This window comes from Nycticebus coucang, chromosome 7 (genome assembly GCF_027406575.1).
Source record: "Nycticebus coucang isolate mNycCou1 chromosome 7, mNycCou1.pri, whole genome shotgun sequence".
Taxonomy (NCBI): domain Eukaryota; kingdom Metazoa; phylum Chordata; class Mammalia; order Primates; family Lorisidae; genus Nycticebus; species Nycticebus coucang.
In genome coordinates, this window is record NC_069786.1 from 17,215,022 (window position 1) to 17,233,971 (window position 18,950).

The window sequence follows — 18,950 nt, forward strand, 5'->3', positions numbered from 1 at the left end:
TGAAACCGCCCCGGAAATCAGCCCTCTGGGCGAGACTCCAGATAAACCGCGATGCCTGCCCGCGGCCACAGTCGTCCGCAGTCCGGCGACTACGACTTGAATCCTCGCTGCTGCATCTGGGACTGGCTGTCAGACCTCCGCCTTTGGAGGGAGTGTAACCTATGTATTTCTGTCACGAAGGAGGCTGTAGGATCACTCTATTAGGGGCTTCAACTGGCTGCTAGATTCATTCATCCATTCGTTCAAGAAATTAATTCCTTCTGCAAATATTTACTGACTCCTCTCTCTCCCTCCTTCGGAGAGATTAAAACGGATTTAAGTCCCTGCTGTTGTTAAAGGGAAATTTCACTCTGCTGGGGAGAGGGACAGTAAACAAATGCATGTCAAATGGTGCTCTGTGTCATGAAGAAAAGTAAAACTGGGAAAGAGAAAAAAATATTGACTGCTATTTACTATAGGATGGTCAGTGAGGTCATCTGTGACAAGGTGACATGTCCATTCATTGTATAATTTATCAAAGTGCCCATATGAGTTCTTTGTTATAGATACTGGAGATTCAACAGATAAACAAGACAGACAAAAATCCCTCACACGGAGCTTAAATTCTAGCAGGGAAAGAAAAAACAAACGAGACAAGTTAGTAAAATTAAATACTATGTTAGACATTGATATTTCCTAAAGAGAAAAGGAAAAGCAGGGGGATAGTGATAGGTAATGAAGCATTGCAATTGTAGACAAACTGACTAGGGAAGAAGGAAAGTCTAAGTAAGAAGGTGGCATTTGAGTGAAATCTTGAAGGAGGTGAAGAATGGGCCCGACATCTGGGGAAGGGCAGAGGGAGCAGCACGGGCAATGGCCTGCTTGGAGTAGGCCAATGTGGCTGGAGGTGAGGGAGCAAAAGGAAAAGTAGAAGGAGGTGAGAGTGGAAGAGGAAAACGGTGTGGGGGCTGGGCTGGGGAGCCCTGACCACAGCTGTCTGAGGCACAGAGTTTTCCCCTGTGACACCCCCCCCAGGTCCCTAAGTTTCACATCTACCCTCCATGCTGCTGTTGAAATACAAACAAATATTCACTGCCCACTGCTCCACCACCCTGGTGGGATAGCTTCTCTCTGACCCACTGGTGTTGGGGGGGGCCAAGGTGGCTTCACCTGTCCACGATAGCTAAAACAGCAACAAAGTCCTGCTCCAGCCTTTCTCCCTAGCACAGTAGTTAGGAAGGTGAAAGGGTGAAAAGGGAAGCTCCAAGGCATGTTAAGGGCTATGCTCAGAATTCTCCCAATGTCATTTCAACTGCCTGGTACCGGTTTAAGCAAATCACAGGGCAAGACCAGTTCCAAGGAGAATAAAGAGATTCAACCTCTTTTATTTATTTCTTTTAGAATGATCAAAGTAGAGAGTTTTTTCTTTTCCATTTTTTAAAAAAATTGGAATTAAGATGTCATTCACCCATTTAAAGTATACACTTCATAGAATATAAATGTCTTAACACAATAACTAAGAAAATGCAGGGAAGGCTATGTTAACCAGTGTGATGAAAATATGTCAAATGGTCTATAAAACCAGTGTATGGTGCCCCATGATTGCATTAATATACACAGTTATTATTTCATAATAAATTAATAAATAATAAAGTGTACACTTCATGACTTTCAGTATTTTCACAGAGTTACAATCATCATCACAATCTAATGGTAGAAATTTTCATCACCATTTCATGGGATGTGCAGCATGGGCATATAGGGATGGGAGGAGTTGGTGGTGACTGTCTTACATCTTTTTCTCAATAAGAAAATCATGATGATAGGCGGTGCCTGTGGCCCCATGAGTAGGGCCCCGGCCCATATACTGAGGGGTGGAGGGTTCGAACCCAGCCCCAGCCAAACTGCAACAAAAAAGAAAGAAAGTCATGATGATGATGATAATGGGAAGAGGAAGGCAGTAGATATCTAGATGAAACAAGAACGAGTTGAAACATTGAACTATTATATTTTATGTATAGATTGAAATTTTTCTATAACAATAGTCTTTTAAAAATACCATCTGGCGGCGCCTGTGGCTCAAGGAGTAGGGCACCGGTCCCATATGCCAGAGGTGGCAGGTTCAAACCCAGCCCCGGCCAAAAACCACAAAAAAAAAAAAAATACCATCTGGGCCAAGTACTCCTTGGAAAGTATTCATTCTCTCCAGAGGTCTGATTACCCAGGGAAATATGCTGGGTCTAGGCTGGGCACAGTGGGTCATGCTTGTAATCCCAGCACTCTGGGAGGCCAAGGTGGGTGGATTGCCTGAGCTCACAGGTTCGAGACCAGCCTGAGCCAGAATGAGACCTTGCCTCTAAAAATAGCTGGGCATTGTGGCAGGTGCCTGTAGTCCCAGTTACTTGGGAGACTGAGGCAAGAGAATCACTTGAGCCCAAGAGTTTAAGATTGCTGTGAGCTGTGACACCACTGCACTCTACCAAGGGGGGACAAAGTGAGACTCTGTCTCCAAAAAAAAAAAAAAAAAGGAAACTAAAAATTGCAGGGCCTTGAGCACCATGCCCTTAGCCTGTCAGGACTGTCTCCCTCCAAGTATTACCCGATGTTTACCCATTTGAAAAGTTGTAATTGTAATTTATCTGTTTACTAGTCAGTAATGGAGGCATATTCTGTCAATATTTATAAAAGTATCTCATCCTTCTAAATTGTTAGATAGCACACCAATATTGAAAAACAGAACCCTCTTAGGCAGCGCCTGTGGCTCAGTGAGTAGGGCGCCGGCCCCATATGCCGAGGGTGGCAGGTTCAAACCCAGCCCCAGCCGAACTGTAACCAAAAAATAGCCAGGCGTTGTGGCAGGCACCTGTAGTCCCAGCTGCTCGGGGGGCTGAGGCAGGAGACTCGCAGAAGCCCAAGAGCTGGAGGTTGCTGTGAGTCCTGTGACATCACGGCACTCTACCGAGGGCGGTAAAGTGAGACTCTGTCTCTACAAAGAAAAAGAAAGAAGAAAAACAGAACCCTATTTATCCTTCCTGCTCATTCTTTTTTTCTACCTCCTGACAAAGGTGACAGTGAAGGAGGCTGCGGATGAGATAAGAGAAAGACACTGAGAAAGATGGTTACAGGCTGAAGGAAATATGAAAACTTGGGAAAGGGAAGATGAAACCCAAGGAGTCAAGTCCTGGGGATTTGTCCGTGTTCTAATAATATACGATCATTCCTAATAACAATTCATCACCTCTCTAAGTCCTCTCTCAGACATAAGGTCCTATGCCAACATCCCTATTTTGTGGTAAATTCTCCTGTGAATTGACTTCTGTCAGAGACAGACAAGGGAGTTTTCTCAAACTCAGCTATAAAAATACGTTTAGCAAGTAATAGAAAATTTAACTAATTTTCCTTGAAAAATCAGTAGTTTCTTTTCCTCACACAAGTAATGTAGAGGTAGGTGGCTGCTAGCATTAGTGTGCAGCTCCCTAACAATTCTATAAGGATCCTAAACTCTTTTACTGGTCCTGCTCTGCCACCCTCAGCATTTTGACTTAGTATTTTATGTTTCTAGCCTACTGCCCCCAAGATGTATGCTATATCTCCAGCTCTCCTGACATTCAGAAAGTGAAAGGAAGGGGGAAAAAGATCTCCTCATGAAGGCTTGTCTTTTTTTTTTTCCTTTGGAGACAGAGTCTCCCTTTGTGCCCTGGGTAGAGTGTCATGACATCCTAGCACACAGCAGCCTCAAACTCCTGGGCTAAAGCGATCCCCCTGCCTCAGCCTCCTAAGTAGCTAGGACTACAGGCACCCACCACAACTGGCTAGTTTTTCTATTTTTAGTAGAGACAGGATCTCAGTTTTGCTCAGGCTAGTGAAGCCTCTTTGTTTAATTTAGAGAAAGTCCCATTATCTCCACTCTTGGGCCAGAACTAGATTGTCTGTCCATACTTAGGCCAGTTATTGGCCATAGGCAAAGAGAACACCATGATTGGTTTAAGCCAATCAAGATTCACCTTTGGACCAGGTGTGATGGCTCATGTCGGTAATCCTAGCACTCTGGGAGGCCAAGGAGAGTGTATTGCTTGAGCTCAGCAGTTCAAGACCAGCTCGATCAAGAGTGAGATCCCATCTCTAAAAAAAGCCAGGTGGTGTGGTGCATGCCTGTAGTCCCAACTACTTGGGAGGCTGAGGCAAGAGGATCACTTGAACCCAAGAGCTGGAAGTGTCTGTGAGGTATCACGCATGGCAATCTACCAAGGGTGACAAAGTGAGACTCAAAAAAAAAAAGATTCAGCTTGGGGAAGGCCTGGTCTCCCTGAGACTGAGAGCTTACTCTGTGGCCCCATGCTACAGTGGCTCGGTCTCAGCCTAGCTCACAGCAATCTCAAACTCCTGGGTTCGAATAATCCTTCTACCTCAGCCTCCCAAGTAGCTGGGGCTATAAGCATGGGGCTAATTTTTTCTTTTTTTAGTAGAGACAGGGTCTGGCTGTTACTCAGGCTGGTGTTGAACTCCTGAGCTCAAGCAATCCTCCCATCTTTGCCTCCCAGAGCGCTGGATTACAGGCATGAGCTACTGCATGGGACCTCTATTAACTTGGTACAAATTCAAGTTCTATCAGCAGGAAAGGGGATGTTGCTGCGAAGAATAACTGTAAGTAGCTATAGTGGTATTTAACTGCAACAACCTACTTCTTGGTTACTATCCAGGTCCATAGCGAGATTCTCCTTTATTGGGCTGTCATCCTCACCCTGGATTTCCTCTCTGGAGCCACACAGAAAGGGGTAGATCCAGGTTTTGTGAGTTCTGAGACTTATACACTATAATTTGAGGGGTAACATAGGGGGTGGATTTTAGTTTGTTTGTTATTTTTGAGACAGAGTCTCACTGTCACCCTCGGTAGAGTGCTGTGGCGTCACAAATCACAGCAACCTCAAACTCTTCTGTTTAAGCGATTCTGTTGCCTCAACCTCCCAAGTAGCTGGGACTACAGGCGCCCACCACAACACCAGGTGATTTTATTGTTGTTGTTGTAGTTGTCATTGTTTGACAGGCCCAGGCCAGACCCGCCAGCCCTGGTGTATGTGGTCAGTGCCCTAGCCACTGAGCTACAGGTGCCAAGCCTGGATTTTAGTTTAAATAACACATCTTAAGGGTTCCAAGTTAGGTTCAGGGCCTTGACAGGGGTCCACAAAAGAGCCCTGATTATCTTCACAGTACATCTGCTTCTATCCCCAAGAAACATAATCCCTCTTTTACATCACAATCCTTTAAACAATCAGGGACAAAATTGCAAAATTTCATCTTCTTGTCTTTATTTCCAGATGTTTTTTTTCCTTGTTCACCTTTCTCTGAATTGGTCCACACTGGTGGAACCATTCATTCTGGCAAAGGTATTCTGAACAGTATGGACCCGAGAGCATCACAGTATGAGCATTAGTCATGCTGGAGACTGAAGGGGCCCTCAATTCCAAAAGCCTCCATTGTTGAGAGAGAATTGTAAGAAAAAACCCACAAGAAAGTAGATGTCATCAAGAGTTTATCAACCACTGGATCTAGGAGAGTATTATCTACTCAAAAAGTGGATACAAATAAATCAAAAAACGTCATTAAGAGACATCCATGAGAAGGCCAGGCACGTGGCTCACTGGCTCAGTCCTGTAATCCTAGCACTCTGGGAGGCAGAAATGGGTGGATTGCTGGAGGTCAGGAGTTAGAGACCAGCCTGAGCAAGAACAAGACCACTGTCTTTAAAAAAAACTAGCTGGGCATTGTCACGGGTGCCTGTAGTCCCAGCTACTTGGGAGGCTAAGGCAAGAGGATTGCTTGAGCCCAGGAGGTGGAGGTTGCTATGAGGTATGACGCCACAGCACTCTACCAAGAGCAACATAGTGAGATTCTGTCTCAAAAAAAAAAAAAGAAAGAGACAAAGAAAAAAGAAAAAAGAAACATTCGTGAGATGATTTAAGTAGCATTCCATGAAGAGCCTAGACATTGTTTTGGTTCATAAGCTAAAAGGGCTAAGACAACTTTAAGGTCTTTAAAATGAAGATGATACCACTTTTCATGTGAGCCTTACTTAAAATAAATTGTGTGACCTGGGTGCAGTGGCTAATGCCTGCATTCCCAGTGAGTCAGGAGGCTGATGTGGGAGGATCACTAGATACCAGGAAAGCAGCTTAGGCAACATAGCAAGACACACCCTTACCCCCCCACCACACCTAAAAAGAATAAATTTAAAAATAAATTAGCTGGGCGTAGTGGTGCACATCTGTAGTCCCAGCTACTAAGGGAAACTAGACAGGAGGATCATTTGAATCTAGAGTCTGAGGTTGCAGTAAGCTATGATTGTGCCACTGCACATCAGCCTGGGCACCACAGTGAGACCCAGTCTCTTTAAATAAGTTATCTGAAAATATTTTCAAAATGATATACAATAAAATAATGCAAATTTTATAGAACAGGGCACAAAAATACCTGAGTGCTACAAATAGAAGACTAGGGTCTACTGAAATGGTGCCATGGCTAGGCCCACTTTCAGAATCTTTACTGAGGCAGAATCTCATGTTTGAATGTTCATCTCTCTTCTCTTTGCAAATATTTTTGGAAGAGGTAAGAACTTAAACTAATTCATACTAGAGTATTTAGCTGCATATGCTAATTTAAGGATACACTGAAAAATGGGAGATGGCTGGGGTGGGAGTCACACAGAGAAGAGGCACAGAAGGGTGAATTGAAGACAAGCTATTTCTTTCCCCCAGAGGCTCCAGCTTTCCCCTACTTCTGGCTATTCAGGACTAAAGACCTAAGCAGTCATGATCCATGAATCCACATTTCAGGCATTGCTTTTTTTAGAACAAGCTGGTACAGAGCCTGACTTGTCTGCTGGCCTATACTATTTACTTTTACTGATAGGAAGAAAACTTGAGAAAGGCCTTGATGATTCCAGGCAACTTCGCAGTGTTGGGTAGCAGGAAGGCAGAGTGAAAACATTTTGCCATCAGGTTTGCCAGATAGTGAAACCACGTTGAGACTGAGAGACTCAGGGAAAGAAAAAGGGAGGGGCCGAGGCTCAAACTTCTGGGGTGGGGCCTGAGATTCTGCATTACAAACAAGCTTGTAGTTTGTTGATACTGCTCATTAGGTAACTTCTCTGACAGCTGTGACTATTGCAGGATGCCAAGGCCTGGGAAGGTATTAGGAGACCACGCAGAAGAAAGATCAGGGGTTATCACCTGCTACTAATTCACTAGGACAAAGCATCATCTTCCCTGGCATCAGTTTTCTCATCTATAAAATGAGGTAATTAGAAGAGAGGATTCTAGGCCAGGCATGGAGGCTGAGTAGGTGGGTGGATGGCTTGAGCTCAGAAGTTCGAGACCAGCCTGAGCAAGAGAGAGATCCCATCTCTACTAAAAATAGAAAAACCACGCTGGTGTTGTGGTGGGCACCTGTAGTACCAGCTACTCTGGAGGCCGAGGCAAGGGGATCACTCTTAAGCCCAAGAGTTTGAGGTTGCTGTTTCTAGGAACCAAATCCACTCTCAGAGGATAAAGATTTGTCATCCGTGAGAAAGTCCAGGTACCCGTGTAGTGGTTTTTTCCCTGCACACCCAGCTTCATCTTCCACCATTCTCCCACTGCTGTCTCAGACATGACCAGCAGTAAGAATGAGGCATAAGTTCCCTAAAATGTACATTTCCACCTTTGCATTACATCCTTTCACTATTCTCTCCATTGTAGAAATCAGGAAATTGGGGCTTATTGAGTTTAAGTATCCTTCGAGAAGTTAAATAGCTAGTAAATGGAGTACAGAGATCAGAATCATGTCGGTCTGATGCTAAAGCTGAATTTAATATATGTATATTTTTTCTTTTTGAGACAGAGTCTCACTTTGTTACCCTCCGTAGAGTGCTATCGCATGATAGCTCACAGCAACCTCAAACTCCTGGATTCAAGGGATTCTCTTGCCTCAGCCCAAGTAGTTAGGATTATAGGAGCCTGCCACAACGCCTGGCTATTTTTTTAGAGGCAGGATCTTGCTCTTGCTCAGGCTGGTCTTGAACTCATGAGCTCAAGCAATCCACCTGTGTTGGCCATGACAAGAAGTTAGTGACAATGCTGAGTACATCCTTTGGCCCTCAAACACAGTTGATCACTCGTTATAGGAAGAAATAGTCTGTTCGATTCGAGAAAACTAACAATTAAATTTATTTATTTATTTATTGAGACAGAGTCTCATTTTGTAGCCCTTGGTAGAATACTGTGGTGTCGAAGCTCACAGCAACCTCAAATTCTTTGGCTCAAGGAATCCTTTTGCCCTTGCCTCCCAAGTAGCTGGGACTATAGGCACCCACCACAACGCCCAGCTATTTTTGGAAACGGGGTCTCGCTTTAGCTCAGGCTGGTCTCAAACTCCTAGCTCTAGGATCTACCCACCTCGGCCTCCCAGAGTGCTAGGATTACAGGTGTGAGCCATTGTGCCCAGCCCTGACGGTTATTTTAGAATACGCAGAGTTTATGGGAAGAGTGGACAGAGTTAACCAGTACTGTGCATGTTATGGATTTACAAGGAGGCCCTATGAATGGTGGAAACAATTATTCTTCTGGCTGATGGAAGTTTCAGTTGTGAACAGCTAATGTGCTTTACTCATTGGACAAGAAGGAGAGTGGAGAAAATGAGTAAATATGCTTTTCTTATAGGAGAAATCTCATCACTCAGTTTGTGAGCAATGTGAGGAACAGAAATTCAAGAAAGAAGGGAAAACATTCATCTTCTGACACTGAGTAAAGAGCTAAATGGGAAGTTGCATTTTATAATGAAAAATGAAAAATCAACAAAGGATTGCATGGTTTGCAGCAGAAGAAATGAGAAAGATGGAAGGAGAGAAACCATTTTCCACTGTGAAACATGCAAGAGGAAGCCTGGACTTCATCCTGGAGATGGTTTCAAGAAGAATCACACTAAAAAAAAAAAATCATAAACAACAATAAACAATACCACTATAAATATTTTATGAACCTAAAATAGATAAAAAAAATCATTAGGTGAGTTAATATTTATGTTTTTCTCTTTGAAAACTGTAGGATAATTACAAGTTATCCACCAACTTCTTTCCTGCCCAAAATAAATAAGAAGAGCTGGGGAGTGTGCAGGTAGCAGAAAAATTGTATAGGAAAGAACATAAGATGGGAAAAGAATCCTTATTCAGTAAATGGTTCTGGGAGAAGTGAGGAACAACATGTAAAAGACTGAAACTGGACCTGCACCTCTCACCACTTACAAAAATTGACTCATGATGGATAAGATTTAAGTCCTAGACACAAAACGATAAAAATCCTAGAAGAAAGCATGAAAAAAACTCTTGATGATATTGGCATGGGGAAAGATTTTATGAAGAAGACTCCATTGACAATCTCAACAACAACAAAAATAAATAAATGAGAAGTAAGCTTAAAAGCTACTCACAGCTAAAGTTACAACAATTAAAGCAAATAGACAATCTTCAGAATGGGAAAAGATATTTGCAGTATAAATCTGACCATGGGCTAATAACTAGAATCTACAGAGAACTCAAGTTAATCAACAACAAAAAAGACCAAACAATCCTGTCTATCACTAGGCAAGAGACCTGAACAGAGTCTTCTCTGAAGAAGACAGATAAATGGCTAATAAACATGAAAAAAATACTCATTGTCCCTAATCATCAGAGAAATGCAGAAATGCAAATCAAGATCACCTTGGAATATCACCTAACCCCAGTGAGAATAGCCCCATAAAGTCCCAAAGCTGCAAATGCTGGTGCAGTTGTGGAGAAAAGGGAACATTTTTACATTACTGGTGGGATTGCAAACTAATACAATCTCTTTGGAAAGAAGTATGGAGACTCCTCAACCTGTGGTATATGTCTGCTATGGAATACTGTTCAGTCATAAAAGGTGGAAACTTTACATCTTTTGTATTAACCTGGAAAAAGTTAGAGAACATTCTCTTTAGTAAAGTGTCACAAGAATGGCAAAGCAAGTATCCAATGTACTCAATACTAATATAAGACCAGTAGATGAACTAATACATACCCACCCAAGAGAAAAGCTCAATTTAATTCAAGTTGGGGGGAGGGGTAGGCAAGGAGTAGGAGAGGGGAGAAGGGAGGAAGATTGGTGTGCTCTCACCTAATGGGCATAATGTAAGTGTTTATGGCACTCCTCCTGTGTGAGGGGGCACAACTACACCAGGGACCTTACCTAACAAACATAAATATAGTAACTAAATTGTACCCTCATATTAATCTGAAATTAAAAAAAAAAAGAACATAAGGAAATAGGGAGGCTGTGTGCAGTGGCTCATGCCTATAACCCTAAAATTCTGGCAGCCCTGAGGTGGGAGATCCCTTGAGCTCAAGAGTTCAAGACCTGCCTGAGCAAAGCAAGACCCTGTTTCTGGGGGCTGGGGTGGAAGAAACAAAAATAAAAAAATTATTAGTAAAAAAAAAAGACTGGCTCGGTGCCTGTAGCTTAAGCAGCTAAGGCGCCAGCCACATACACCAGAGCTAGCGGGTTAGAATCCAGCCTGGGCCTGTCAAACAACAATGACAACTACAACCAAAAAATGGCTGGGTGTTGTGGTGGGTGTCTGTGGTCCCAGCTACTTGGGAGGCTGAGGCAAGAGAATCGCTTGAGTTGGAGGTTGCTGTGAGCTGAGATGCCACAGTACTCTACCCAGAGTGACAGCTTGAGGCTCTGTCTCAAAAAATAAATAAAAATTAAAATTAAAAATAAAAAAAGACCCTGTTTCTACTAAAAATAGGAAAATTATCCAGGCCTGGTGGCTGAGGGCTATAGTCCCACATACTTTTTTTTTTTTGCAGTTTTTTGGCCAGGGCCAGGTTTGAACCCGTCACCTCCCATATATGGGGCTGGCACCCTACTCATTTGAGCCACAGGCGCTGCCCTAAGATTTTATTTTATTTATTTATTTTTTTGAGACAGAGTCTCAAGCTGTCACCCTGGGTAGAGTGTTGTTGCATCATCATAGCTCACAGCAACCTCCAACTTGGCCTCAAGCTATCCTCTTGCCTCAGTTTTTCAATTTTTTTTTTAGTAGAGACAGGGGTCTCACTTTTGCTCAGGCTGGTGGTGAACCCATGAGCTCAAGCAGTCCACCCTCCTCAGCCTCCCAGAGTGCTAGGATTACAGGCGTGAGCCACCGTGCCTGGCCAGTCCCAGCTACTTTGGAGGCTGAGGCAAGAACATCCCTTGAGCGTAGGAGTTTGAGGTTGCTGTGAGCTAGACTGATGCCATGGCAGTTTAACCTGGGTGAAAGAGTGAGACTTTGTCCCAAATAAGAAAAAAAAATGGTGAACAGTATTAGACCAGGGTAGTGGTGCATGCCTGTAATCCCAGCTACTAGGGAGGCTGAAGTGGGAGGATCCCTTGAGCCCAGGAGTTTGAGACCAGCCTAGGTAACATAATATGACCTGTCTCAAAAAAAAAAAATTTTTTTTTAAAGATGAACAGCATATACTAGACAATAAACAGAAAACATGATAGGTAGTGCTAAAACTTGAAGCACCATTAAAGTAGTACCAAGATACAAATATTTCATGTCATGGTTATCATTCAATAATTTGCCAGTTAAGTCTCAGCAGCCAAAAGAAGAAAATTAATAACAATATGAGAAGGGAAAAGACAAAATCATTTTTTGAATTTACAAATGATATGTAAAAAGAACAAATAAAAAGCTATTTAAAATTAATAAGTTATTACCAAATATAAGGAAATATTTAAAAAAATTTTTTCCTTCCTTCCTTCCTTCCTTCCTTCCTTCCTTCCTTCCTTCCTTCCTTCCTTCCTTCCTTCCTTCCTTCCTTCCTTCCTTCCTTCCTTCCACCCTTCCTTCCTTCTACCCTCTCTTCCTTCCTCCCTCCCCACTCCCCTCCCTCCTTCCCTTTTCTTTCTGACAGAGTCTCACTTTATTGCCCTAGGTAGAGTGCCATGGTGTCATAGCTCGCGGCAACCTCAAACTATTAGACTCAAGGGATACTCTTGCCTCAGCCTCCTGTGTAGCTGGGATCACAGAAGTCTACCACAATGCCTGGCTAGTTTTTCTATTTTTAGTAGAACCAGGTCTCATGCTTACTCAGGTGGTCTGGAACTCCTGAGCTCAAGCCGTCCACAAGTATCGCTTGGCCTCCCAGAATGCTAAGATTACAGGTGTGAGCCACCAAGCCTGGTCTAGCTTTCTTTCTTTTTTTTTATTTTTTTCTTAGAGTTAAAGTCTCTCTCTGTTATCCAGGCTGGAGTGCAATGGCACAATTCCAGCTCACTGCAACCGTGAACTTCCAGAATCAAGTGATTCTCCCACTTCAGCCTCCCAAGTACCTCAGTCTACAAACACACACAACCACAAACAGATAATTTCTTTAAAAAATTATAGAGGAGGGGTGGCACCTGTGGCTCAAGGAGTAGGGCGCTGGCCCCATATGCTGGAGGTGGTGGGTTCAAACCCAGCCCCGGCCAAAAAAAAAAAAAAAAAATTATAGAGGGAGGGCATTTCTTTGTGTTGCCAGGATGATCTCAGACCCCTGGCCTTAAGTGATCCTCCGATCTCAGCCTCCCAAAGTGTTGAGATCACAGGTGTATGAAGTTTTCTTTTTTAGCAGCATAACAATCTATTGAGAAATGTAAGTTTAAAATTTCACTTACAACATCAACCACAGGCTTCAGTATTTAGAAAAATCCTCAATATTTAAAACCTAAGTGGAAACATTCCAGACCCACCGAGCAGGAGGTGCCGTCATGGGAGTTGATGTCTGCCATAGGACCTAAAGGTTCGTGGCAAGGAGCCCAAGAGCCAGGACATTTACCTGATGGTGTTGGTGAAGCGGTACATGTTTCTGGCCGGACAAACAAACTCCACTTTCAACCAGATTGTGCTGAAGAGGTTATTTATGAGTCATACCCATCTGCCACCTCTGTCCCTTTCCCAGATGATCCGGAAAATGAAACTTCCTGGCTGGGAAAACAAAATGGCTATGGCTGTGAAAAGCACAGCAGATGATCGCAGATTCAGGAAGCGCCCTAACTGAAGGTGTGTGGGCTGCATGCCAGCAGGCAGCCGCAGCCACATTCTCAAGGCCTAGGGCAAGGGCCTCACCATTGACAAGCTGGCCCTGGACTCCTCCAAGGGCCGTGGCACCTTCCTGCTTTCCAGTCCTCTCAAGGGCCAGGAGCTGTCCTGGCATTTTGGCAAGCCCCATGAACCCTGCACAGCCACACCAAACCCTATGTCCAATCCATGGGTTGGAAATTTGAGTGTGCCATGGGCCAACAGGCCAGCCCAGGCTACAGAGACTAACCCTGGACCCTACTCTCTTCTTAAGAAGATTTTGGATGCAAAACAAACAAACAAGCACTTAAGTGAAGAAAATACAGAAGAACATAAAAGAATATTTTTGTTGTTGTTGTTGTTGTTGTTGTTTTGAGACAGAGTTTCACTTTGTCCCCCTAGGTAGCATGCCCTGGCGTCCTAGCTCACAGCAACCTCAAATTTCTGGGCTCAAGTGATTCACTTAGTGGGACTCATAAATCCCGGCTATTTTTTAGAGATGGGGTCTCGCTCTTACTCAGGCTGGTCTCAAACTTGTGAGCTCCAGCAATCCACCCACCTTGGCCTCCCAGAGTGCTATAAGCGTGAGCCACTGTGCCCACCCATAAAAGAATATTTGAATGTTTGCATAGACGTCACATGTTCTTGAAAGAGAACCCGCATTTTATGGAAATGTCTTTTTTAAATTTATAGCTTTATGCTAATAAATACAAAATATATCTCAAAAGTTTCTGGGGCCTTCCTTCCTTCTTTTCTTTTTTTATAAAGGGTCTTGCTCTGTTACTGGTCTAGGGTGTGGGACATGATTATAGCTCACTGCAACCACAGACTCCTGTGTGAAACCATGCTCTTTCCTCAGTCTCCCAATTAGCAGGGACTACTTACCAGTGTGCCATCCTTAATTATGGATTTACCCAGGACTACTTATGATCCCATTTTACCTCCACTCCAGGCCTTTTTTTTTTTTTTTAAATCAGCTTAAAGAGGCTACTATGCGTTAGGCATAGTTCTAGGCACTGAGTGTACGCAAAGAGCAACACGACATCCTGCCCTTCTGGTGAGAAATTAGGCCATAGCCAGACTAAATAAATAAAAAATACGGTGTTTTAAGGGTACAAACAAATCAGAAGAGGATGAAGAGTGTCAGAGGAGTATGCCTGTTATTTTCTTTTTTAAATTAATAGGCTAGGTGCAGTGACTCATGCCTGTAATCTTAGCACTCTGAAAGGCTGAGGCAGGTAGATTGCTTGAGCAAGAGTGAGACCCCATCTCTATTAAATATAGAAAAACTAGCTAAGTGTGGTGGCACATACCTGTAGTCCCAGCTACTTGGGAGGCTGACATAAGAAGATGACTTGAGCTCAAGAGTTTGAAGTTACTGTGAGCTATGATGCCTTGATACTCTATCTAGGGTGACAGAGTGAGACTCTGTCTCAAAAAAAGTAATAATTAATTAATAGGCTGTATTTATTTACTTATATATTTTAAGAGATGGGGTCTTATTGTGCTGCTTAGGCTGAAGTGGATTGGCACGATCATAGGTTACTGTAACCTCAAATTCCTTGGTTTGAAGGATCTTCTGGCCTTAGCCTTCCAAGTATGTAGGAGTACGGGCCTGTGCCACCATCCCCAGCTGATTTTCTTTCTTTTCATTTATTTTCTTTTTGAGACAGAGTCTTTCTTTATCTCCCTCTCGGTAAAGTGCTGTGGCACCATAACTCACAGCAATCTCAAAACCTTGGGCTCAAAGCGATTCTCTTGCTTCAGGCTCCCAAGTAGCTGGGACTCCAGGCACCTGCCATACCCCCAGCTAATTTTTAGAGACTGGGCCTTTCTCTTGCTCAGGCTGGTTCAAACTCCTGAGTACATACAATCCACCCACCTCAGCCTCCCAGAGTGCTAGGATTACAGGTGTCAGTCACTGCCACCCAGCCTTTTTTTTTTTTTTCTTTTTGTAGATAGGGTCTTACTAGGTTGCCCAGGCTGGTCTTTAACTCCTGGCCTTGGTGTTAAGCCATCCTTCAACCTTGGCCTCCCAAAGAGCTAGGATTATAGGCCTAAGCCAACTGTTCCTGGCCAGACCTTTTTTTTTTTTAAGTTTACAGAAAAATCGAGGACAAAGTACAGAGGGTTTCCCTGTAAAGCCCTACCCTGGCCACACAGTTTTCAGTGGTAACATCTTGCATTTCTGCTGTACCTTTTTTACAATTATGAATAGTATTGACACATTATTAAAGATCATAGTTTACATAGGCTTCACCAATTGTGTGTTGTCCATTCTATGGATTTTGATAAATATATGATGACTTTTACCCATCATTGCAATACATTATAGAATGGGTTCGCTGTCCTAAAGATCCTCTACACTGCCTATTCATCCTCTCATTCTCATAAATCACTTGTCTTTCTCTTTTCTGCATAGTTTTCTTTTTTCTAGAATGTGATACAGGTAGAATTAATCATGCAGTATGTAGCTTTTTTTTAGATAGAGTCACAAGCTATTGCCCTGGGTAGAGTGCTGTGGCATCACAGCTCACAGCAACCTCAAATTCTTGAGCAATTCTCTTGCTTCAGCCTCCCAAGTAGCTGGGACTACTGGTGCCCGCCACAACACCCTGCTTTTTTTTGTTGCAGTTGTCATTGTTGGTTAGCTGACCTGGACTGGGTTTGAACCTGCCAGCCTGGGTGCATGTAGCTGGTGCCGTAACCACTGTGCTATGGGTGCCAAGCCCAATATGTAGCTTCTTGAAATCTGCTTTTTTCACATAGCAATATGAATTCAAATTTCCTCCAGGCCTTTTAGTGGCTTGATAGTACCTTTTTTCGTTGTGTTTTGTTTTTGAGACAGAGTCTCACTTTGTTGCCCCTGGTAGAGTGCTGTGGTGTCATAGTGCACAGCAACCTCAGACTCTTGGGAGACTCTTCAGCCTCCCAAGTGGCTGGGACTACAGGCTCCCACCACAACATCTGGCTATTTTTAGGGACGGGGTCTCACACTTGCTCAGGCTGGTCTTGAACTTGTGAGCTCAGGCAATCCACCGCCTCGGCCTCCCAGAGTGTGGTAGTACTTTTTTATTAGTGAATTATATTCTATTATATGGATGTACCATAATTTGTCCATTCATGTATTGAGAGAAATCTTGGCAAGTTTTGGCAATTATAAATAAAGCTGCATTTGTGTACAAATTTTTGTGTGGACGTAAGTTTTCAGTTTATTTGGGAAAATATCAAGTAGTACAATTATTGAATTGTACGGCAAGAATATGTATAATTTTGTATATGCCAAAGTATCTTCCAAAGTGGCTGTAACATTTTGCATTGTCACCACTAATGAATGAAGTTTACTGTTCCTCAACATCCTCACCAGCATTTGATATGGCCAGCACTTTGGGCTTTAGTCACTCTAATATGTGTATATTGGTATCTCGTTATTGTCTTGAAGTTTCCTGGTGATATATGAGGTTGGGCGTCCTTTCCTATGCTTGGTGGCCATCTGTATATATTATTTGGATGTGTTTAGATAGTTTTCCCTCTTTTAATTGGATTATTTTCTTATTGTTGATTTTAAGAGATTGTTTGCTTCTTTTCCGAGAATACACCAAGAGGCAGATGATGCTGTTCAGCGGGAAGGCCCAGAATAGGAGGCTGCTGCAGCTTCTGTGGAGTTTCAGCAGTGCCACTCGGGCCTGAGTCCAGCCAGGAGACGAGGCTGCTAAGCTGGCAAGACTGAGAACAAGAAATGGATGGATACCGTCACCAAGCTCAGCTGCCTAGTCAAGGACATGAAGATCAAATCCATGGGGGATTTATCTTCTCTCCTTGCCCATCAAAGAGTCTTGAGATCATTGATTTTTTTCTGGGGGCCATCTTTCAAGGATGAGGTTTTGAAGATTATGCCAGTGCAAAAGCACATCAGTGCTTGCCAGAGGACCAAGTTCAAGGCATTTGTTGCCATAGGGGACTATAATAGCCACCTCAGTCCGGGTGTTAAATGCTCCAAGGAAGCAGCCACTGCCATCCGAGTGACCGCCATTCTGGCCAACCTTTCCATTTTCTCCAAGATTGGCAAGCCCCACCCCTTACAAGGTGCCAGGCCCCCGTGCTGGTTCATTTCATCCCCGTTCCTAGAAGAACTGGCATAGTCTCAGCCCCTGTGCCTAAAAAGCTGCTGCTGATGGCTAGTACTGATGACTGCTACACGTCAGCCAGGGGCTGCACTGTCATCTTGGGCAACATCCCAAGGCCAGTTTTGATGCCATCTCCAAGACCTATAAGCTGACTCCTGACTTCTGGAAAGAGACAGTATTCACCAAGTCTCCCTACCAGGAATTCACTGACCCACACCAGCTGGGGGGTGGTGGCCCAAGCCTATAACCCTAGTGCTCTGGGAGGCCGATGCAGGTGGATTGCTTGAGGTCAGGAATTCGAGACCGGCCTGAGCAAGAACAAGACCTCATCTCTAAAACAAACCAAAAAAAGACCTACACCGAAGTCTCTATGCATAGGACATGGGTTCTAGCTGTGGCTACAACATAGCATTTGTAGACAAGAAAAATAAATTGATCCTGTTAAAGAAAGTTTTTTGTACATACTGGCTATCAGTTCTTAATAGATGTATATTTTCCAAGTTTTCTTCTAGCCTGTGACTTTTGGGCTTGAGCAATCCTCTTGCCTCAGCCTCCTGAGTAGCTGGGACTACAGGCCTGTGCCACTACACCCGGCTAGTTTTTCTATTTTTAGTAGAAAGGAGGATCTCACTCTTGCTCAGGCTGGTCTTGAACTCCTGAGCTCAAGCAGTCCACCCACCTTGGCCTCCAAGAGTGCTAGGATTATAGGCATGAGCTACTACTGTAACTGGCTTTCTAGCAGCTTTTAAAAAGTTTCTACATATAATTAAAATTATGCAGTTTTCTTCTATGTCTGGCTTATTTCACTTGGCTTAATGTCCTCCAGGTTCATCCATGTTGTCACAAATTGTGTGTGTGCCTGCACATACCTGCATGCACACACATCACAATTCCTTTACCCATTCATCTGCCAACAGACACCTAGGTTGTTTTGGTGTCCTCGTTTTTGTGAATAATGCTGCAAGGGACATTGGAATAAGGTATCTTTATGAGGTACTGATTTCATTTCTTTAGGTTGATACCTAGAAGAGAGCTTGCTGGATCTCAATAGAACATGGCAGCTCCATTTTTAATTTTTTTCTTTCTTTTTTTTTTTGCAGTTTTTGGCTGGGGCTGGGTTTGAACCCACCACCTCCAGCATATGGGGCCAGTGCCCCACTCCTTTGAGCCACAGGCAGCGCCTAATTTTTTTTTCTTTAGAGACAGAGTCTCACTTTGTCGCCCTTGGTAGAGTGCAGTGGCATCACAGCTCACAGCAACCTCTAGCTCTTGTGCTTAGGCGATTCTCTTGCCTCAGCCTCCCAAGTAGCTGGGACTACAGGCGTCCACCACAACGCCTGGCTATTTTTGTTGTTGTTGTTCTCGTTGCAGGTTGGCCAGGCCCGGGTTTGAACCCGCCCCCCTCGGTATATGGGGCCAGCGCCCTACTCACTGAGCCACAGACACCACCCTCTATTTTTAATTTTTTGAGGCAACTCCATGCTGTGTTCCTTAATGGCTGTACCAATTTGTCCTCCCACCAACAGTGTGTGCAAGGGTTCCCTTTTCTTTACATCCTCATCAGCATTTATCCCTTATTTGATAACGACCATCTTAATAGGGGTGAGGTGGTATCTCACCGTGGTTATGTTTTGCATTTCCTTGATTAGAGATGTTGAACACATTTTTTATATGCCTGTTGGCCATTTTTATGTCTTCTTAGGAAAAAATGCCTATTCGGTCCTTTGTCAATTTGGCTTTTTTGTC

General features: G+C 43.6%; 1 pseudogene; it reads left to right on the forward strand.

Moving 5' to 3' along the window:
- The first annotated feature begins 51 nt into the window (after positions 1-51).
- LOC128589675 (40S ribosomal protein S2-like) lies at positions 52-17,451 on the forward strand (annotated as a pseudogene).
- Positions 17,452-18,950: the final 1,499 nt, after the last annotated feature.